Source organism: Octopus bimaculoides, chromosome 3 (assembly GCF_001194135.2).
Source record: "Octopus bimaculoides isolate UCB-OBI-ISO-001 chromosome 3, ASM119413v2, whole genome shotgun sequence".
In the NCBI taxonomy this organism is placed as follows: domain Eukaryota; kingdom Metazoa; phylum Mollusca; class Cephalopoda; order Octopoda; family Octopodidae; genus Octopus; species Octopus bimaculoides.
In genome coordinates this window covers 124,816,856-124,824,176 of record NC_068983.1, presented here as the reverse complement: position 1 = coordinate 124,824,176, position 7,321 = coordinate 124,816,856, and positions in this window count along the sequence as shown.

Here is a 7,321-nt window from a genome sequence, read left to right as displayed (position 1 = left end):
AGTTAAAAGAAGGTGGCGGAGAATCTTTCACGATAGACTCGACCGACAACCAAATTAGTCCCACACGTGCCAGCAGCTGTTCGGCATAAGTCCACAGAACCGAAATGGTTGGACACTGCACGAGTGCGTGCAAAAAGGTTTCGTCGCTCTGACCGCATTCAGGTAAGTCGATCCCGTGTATCTCGAACCGTGCCTGTAGAGTTTATCTCGAACGGGCTTCCCGATAGTACTGCCAGGCCAGGGTGATTGTCCATAGATCCCTGCCCGAAAGTTGTCCTGAACAGGCGAGTCAGGTGTTCCTCGTCGACGCCCAGATTTTCCCCGAGAACGTCGTCGCACCTCTCCTCCACCCACTAAACCTGTATAGAACGCCTTTGTGGAGTTGAAGTCACACAAGTTTGGTCCCGGGCGGCAGAGTTGCTTGAGAGCAAGGCTGCACTCGCAGTGCCATTCGCCTAGCCTCGGTCTCTGCTTGATCTACGACTGCAGTTCGGCCAAAGAGACAAGCTGCTGGAAAGCGCGTCTCATAAACATTGACCACACCTGTTCACCGTCGTCTATAAAGCGTCGGAGATATCGCAGTCTCAGCATCATCAACCACGATATGCGCAGCTCTCCATATAGCGAGTGTTGACAGCAAATGGATTGCCTAACCATCGGAACGCTTCCTTTTTACAAAAGCGGAAGAGTGGGCGTTCCAGTTTGGTGATGGTAAGGTCGGGACAAGGTGTGACGGTCAGACGGTAATCGATGACGGATGTGATGTACACGTTCGCCAACTCTGCCCGACCTTTTCAGGATAGCTTCATCTCGGCCCATTCTTGGGTGTGAGTGGCCACCCTACTCGTTATCACGACTCAGTTCTTGTCCATCTGGAGGTCCGGACTGAACCAAACCCCAAGCAATTTAACCGGTTCGTCGATCCAGCAACCCACGATGGCGACTCTGTTGGACGGCATGGGCTTGCTTCTTCAGATGCCGAGCTTCAAGCCCACTGACTTTTCCCGGTTAATTTTCGCTCCCGTTAGCGCCTCGTATTCTTTTAGCCGACCAGCTCGATGTGCCTGCGGCTCAAAACTATCACGATGATGTCGTCCGCGTATGCAGGCATGATCCTCCTGCATCCCAGTTCTCGCAGGATGCCCCTCAAAGTTGCCAGCCTCCGCAGTAGTGGCTCTAGAGTCAATACGTACAGAAGCGAGAGAGGGGGCATCCTTGACCGACCGAACGCATGATGTTAAATGGTCTGGACAGATGACCATTTACATGAACTACCGAGCGGATGCTGCTGTATAAGGCAGCGATCCAACAGCGGAAGACGGGACCGAAACCAGCCGCTCAAAGAACAGCCTCCAAGCAGCGATGGTTTACCTATCGAACGCTTTCGATTGATCCAAATTGATCAGCGTCCCATCCATGCCAGGTTCCTTAACTGTGTTTATGAGGTAGCGCACAGATGGAGGTTGTCATGGATACTCCTGCCTGGCACGGCGCAAATTTGCGCCTTGTCGACCTGTTTCTCGATGACAAGCGCCAACCTCTCGGATAACATCTTGGGCAAAATCTTCAAATCTGCGTTGAGAAGAGTGATGGGCCTGAACCTATCTATGATATTCCCCTTGTTTGGATCTTTCTTTAGCAGTGCCATGGCTCCTCGCTTCACAGAAACGGGGTTTCTCCCGTTTTGCTGCCAGTTGCAGTAGACCGCTGCCAAGACGCCTGCAAATAAGTTTGGCATACGACAATAGATTTCGTAGGGCAGACCATCCAAGCCTGGTGACTTGTCTCCCGCGCAGCTTGCCATCGCATCCCGTAAGTCCGGGGCTGTGATGGGTCTTTCACAACACTCCGCCTCTCTCGTCGAGAATCGTGGCAGACCATGCAGGTAGTCACTAAAGTCCGCCCTGCGTTCTGACCCATTAGTTGTCCCGAACAGTCGGGCAAAGTAATGTTGAAAGACCTCACACATACATTCGGGCTCGAGTAATTCGTACCCTTACTCATCTGTCAGAGACCTAATGGTGGACTTGTTGTCTCGTTGCGCCTCCACCACTCGGGCTTCTCGGGCGGTCTAATGCTAGAGCCTTACTATACCTAACTGATTCTGCTTTAATTGCTTTCTTTGGGGCATACCACCATTTATTGTTGACAATGGTGCCCGTCAATGCTCTCTTAACTAACGTGCTTATCCCGTCCCTGTATGCCTAGAGTGTCGTGAATGACGCGTTCAGCTTCCAGTAACAGGGACCCTTCCTGTGGCTCTTATCTAGGTCAAGCGTACGAGTCACAAATTTTTGATCTGTGTAGCTGACTATATGGACAACCTACACTATCCCTATCCGCTGTCCTACAGAATACTCTACCTAGATACGATCTGGACGAGCCGATGCGTTTGCTCCATGTCCACATTGGCACATTTGGGTGGTCCAAGCGGTACGTGTCAGACAATGAGAAACGTCTGAGCAGGTCTTTGAAGCATTTACATCTCCTCCTATTTCTATCTCTGCCCACGTAGTCTAGATGCGTGTCCAAAGTAGTATTCCAATCCCCAACTAAAAGTAAAGATCGCGACGTTCGCAGGAAAACATATAGACGTCGAAAGAAATCTAGCCGATCTGTTAAGGACAGGACATAAACTGTTATCAGTCGAAAAGTACACCCATTACTGTCATCGACATCCAAAATGACCAAGCTACCCACCGGGTCTAGGAAAATTGCTCTTACTTTGAGGTCCAGATGTAGTGCCACATCCGCCCATTCTCGGCAGACACGGAGAAAAATAAATGTTGAATATGAGCTAGAAGACCTGCGGGTTGTGGAGTCTGGTCTCACTGATTGCACATTCTGTGACTTGATGTCATTTAACAGGTCAGGTAGCTTTGTTTCCAAGACGACCCCAAGCCACGTACATTTATACAACCTATTCTGAGCATGTTCCTATCGAAAGTTGTGTTTTACACACGAAAGGAAGACGAAAGAGACTGAGAGAGAGAGAGAGAGAGAGAGAGAGAGAGAGAGTCACTTATTGTCCGAAAGTTGTTTGTCCTCGACCACACAGTCTTCTTCCAGAAGGTTTTGTACAGTTTTTTTAGAGAGGTATTTTTGAAATCTCCCCACTGCATCCGGGTATAGATATTTCAGTGTGTTGTGTGTGTTTTGTGTTATATGTATGATTTTAATGTGATCATTACAAGTAAATCATTTTTGGGAGTCTTTCAGCAAGTGCTGAACCCTCGGACGTACATATTCGACAGGATAGATAGATAAAGAGAGGGGGGAGAGGGAGAGGGAGAGAGGGGGAGAGAGAGAGATGAAAACGCAAAACTGCGTTTGACCATCTGGCCAATTTGTTGACCTTCTATGTCCATTTGCTGTTTGTGCATTTATTATATGGTTTTTAACTTGTATGTGTTTGTGAGTGTGTGTGTGTGTGTGTGTGTGTGTGTGTGTGTATGTGTGTGTGAGTGCGTGTGTGCGTGTGTGCGTGCGTTCGTGCGCATATGTTAGGATGTTTGTGAGCGCTTCTGGCAGTATAATTAATCCAGAACAACCTGCTGCATTGTCGGTTAAACATAAAACTCCACTAAGCTTGCTTACCAGGAAGAGTGGTTAAACACGCTGCAGGATGAAATAAAAGATCTGTCATAGAACGGATGGAATCATCAAATCCAATATTCTGTACACAACTTTGGTCCACGCACTTCCCATGGATAGCAGTAGGTAGATTCATGCAGAATTCATCGACAAACACAGTGGCTGCGCAGAGATCCACGAGGAGGGAATGTAGGCATAATGTACTACATTACTGGTCATGAATAAATCCCTAGCCCTGGTTAGCACATCCTTCTTGGAGAAAGAAAGCGCTGATATAAAGCCTACAGCTCGATAGCAACCAATGATGTCGACTAGTTCTTTTTTTAATATTTGTCATCAGTGCTCAGTAAAGGGTGTTGGTCGTATGTAAGACTTCTTCTCACTTTAATAAGCATCATACACAAGAATTGTTTGAAGTACCAGAATCTTTATCTGACACTCGAGAACGAAGAAGTATCCGTCATGAATACAGACACACACCCACAAACACACACACACACACATCTGTTATGATGATGAGCTTGTTTGTAAGTTTGACCAAAATCGCGCAATAAGGGAGTAGCATTGTAAGATTAAAAAACAAAAGAGACAAAATGGTAATAAAAATCAGAGAGGGAATGGTATCAAACAGCCCTTCTCACCGTCTCTCTCTTTCTCTCAACAAAAATCTCTTCATTTTATTAATGAACGCTGCCTCTCTCCTTCTCTCTCATTTTCTCTATCTATCTACAGACGCACACGCACTATCTATCTCTCACTCTCTTTTTCATTCATTCTCCTCTCTTTATTTCTCTCATTCTCTCTCTCTCTCTCTCCCTCTCTCTCTCTCTCTCTCTCTCTCTCTCTCTCTCTCTCTCTCTCTCTCTCTCTCTCTCTCTCTCTGAACAATATCATTTTCATTTTTATTCGACGAAAGCTATTTTTTTTCTAGTAAATATTAATAACAATATATAAGATAAGTAAATAAGTTTTTTTTCACCTCAAAAGTAATTTTTCTTTATCTCTGTGGATGTTGGACTGTTCTGGAAAAATTTTCTTCTTAAAAAGTTGCAAAGTTAATAGAATATAATAAGATAAGTAAATAAGTAGTGATTTTTAAGTCATAAAATTAAAATATTGTCTATTGAAAGAAATCTTGATAATATTGTCTGTTTAAAGAAAGCTAAATATAAAAGGAAGGTAATTATAAATATTTACAAATACTTGCCGATACAGTGATGCTTGAAAATGTTTATGAATGAAGACTTTTGCCAACTCTGTGAAGTTTGTCTTCAAGATCTTATTCCATTTAGGCGGTAAAGAAAGTGTGAGAGGGAGAGAGAGACAGAGAGACAGAGAGACAGAGAGACAGAGACAGAGACAGACAGAGATAGAGAACGTGTAGACGTTGCTGGAAAAAAATAATAAGTTTGTTTACACACACACACACACACACACACACACACACACACACACACACACACACACACACACACACATACACGCACACACAAATATAATCATTTGTTTTGAAGTTTGTGTGCCGTTGTATTAAATATACTCATCCACCTGCTATGGCGAATGAATCAGATAGAAGGCGACAGTTAGCCAGAGAGAGACAAAGGCGAAAAACAGCCAGTTTCACCCAGGAAGAACTGGACGCAAGAAGATTAAACAATACATTAAGGTTATTAAATCAATCACAAGAAGTGAGACAAGAGAGACGATCGCAAGAAGACAGGCTCGAAGACGTTAAAATGAAAAGGAGCACTTAATTGCACAAAAGAGCGATATCCAAAAAGAGAGAAAGAGCAACACAAAGGCGTGAAGATGAAACAGAAGAGCAAGCAGCAGTGAGAAGAGAATATCTAAGAACGAGAGCATCGCAAAGGCGATGAGATGAACCGGAAGAGGAAGCAGCACAAACGAGAAAAATGGAAAGAGAGAGAACATCGAGGAGGAGAATGGAAGAATTATTTTAATACTGAAACAGACCAACCAAAACAAGGCGAACTCATTGCTGGTAGGTTTTCACTAGAAAGGTGGTGTTGAATCAATTACTGAGATAAAAGTTGTAATGCTTTAATTTTAATTTTATTTTCCGTGTCACTTACATGCTGTTATTTTTGATGGCACGGGCACACTAGATATTATAATAATTAAACATTATTATAATAATGTGTAATTAAGGAACAGCGGATTCTCGGAACAGCATTAAGGAACAGCTAATTCTCGGGAAAAATCCAGTATGGCCAAAGCAATACTAACAGTAATACAACACGTAGAACTAGAACTATGCAAGTTATGTGGCTTAATTTAACTATGGCAGTAGAAACTCATATAGGTAGAGAATTCTTGAAACTAGTTTCTAGGCACTTTCATGAAAACCATAAATTCTATAGAATTTTTAATAGAAGAAAGCTAAAGATTAGCTATTCTTGCTGCAAGAGTTTTGCCTCTTTAATCAACCGGCACAACGCGAAAACTATTAGAAGCAACCACACTGCTGGAAATAACCAGAAGAATTTCAATTGTAAAGACCAAAGTTGCTGTCATTTAGGAGGAAATGGTCTAGAGAAAGGAAATGTTTATAGAGCTTAGGTGCAAATAGTTGGCTCACAAGAATGCAAAACATATACATGGGCTTCGGAAAATTCCTTTAAAGCTAGATTATAGTTCCACCGTAATTCATTTCGATACCCCAACCATAGGGCAGCAATGAAATTTTCCAAACACACCTGGCATTTGAAAGAAAATGATACCCGTCCATTCAATATTTTCTTCGAGAAAGCTGCACCATATCATCATGGAGCATATAGATGTCCAATAAGATGCAATTTCTGCCTGACAGAAAAGCTCTTCATCCAAAAATACGCATTGAATACCTGCAGACATGCTACGTGGTAAATTACCGTACGTCTCTCATTGTATTCATTGCACATTTATCGCCTTTACATTTTACATTTCTCAGCTTTCAAGAAGACCTTCGACTGTTTACAAATTTAAATTTAAATTTCACCGTGGCCAAATTTTTATTCATTTTGAAATTTTAATCTTTTAAATATATATTATTTTTATATTTATATTACAATTAATCATACTGAGTTGACTTTTTGCACCATTTTCTTATTTTACTATCGAATGCACCAGTTTTTAATATATTTGTATGTGTATATATGTAATGGTGTATATATGTTTCTTGATGTGTATATATGTATGTAGAGATACATATATGTTTGTATATTTGTATGCGTGTATATATGTGTAACTATTGTATATATTTATGTGGATATGTATGTCTGTTTTATATGTGTGCATTTACAAGCTTACAGAGAGTTTTAATGTATTTAACAATAGATAGCGACATTTAGGAACGCTATTTTTCTTTCTCTTTCATTTTTTTTCTCCTCCCGCTTCTTTTTCTTTATTTTCTTCTGCCACTTCTTATCTCTGATTCTTTTTCTTTTAGTTTTTTTTCTTTTCCTAACTTGCAACATCATATTTGTGCATTTAGAATATACGGACGGAGACGTGGCACTCAGTCGGTTACGACGACAAGGGTTCCAGTTGATCCCTATATGCATTAGTATATATATTCACTTTTATATTTTGCCCGTATATGTTTGTATATATGTATGTAATCATGTGTTTACATTTGTATGTTTAGTGTATGTATATATACATATATATGTGTGTGTGTGTGTGTGTGTGTGTGTGTGTGTGTGTGTGTGTGTGTGTGTGTGTGTGT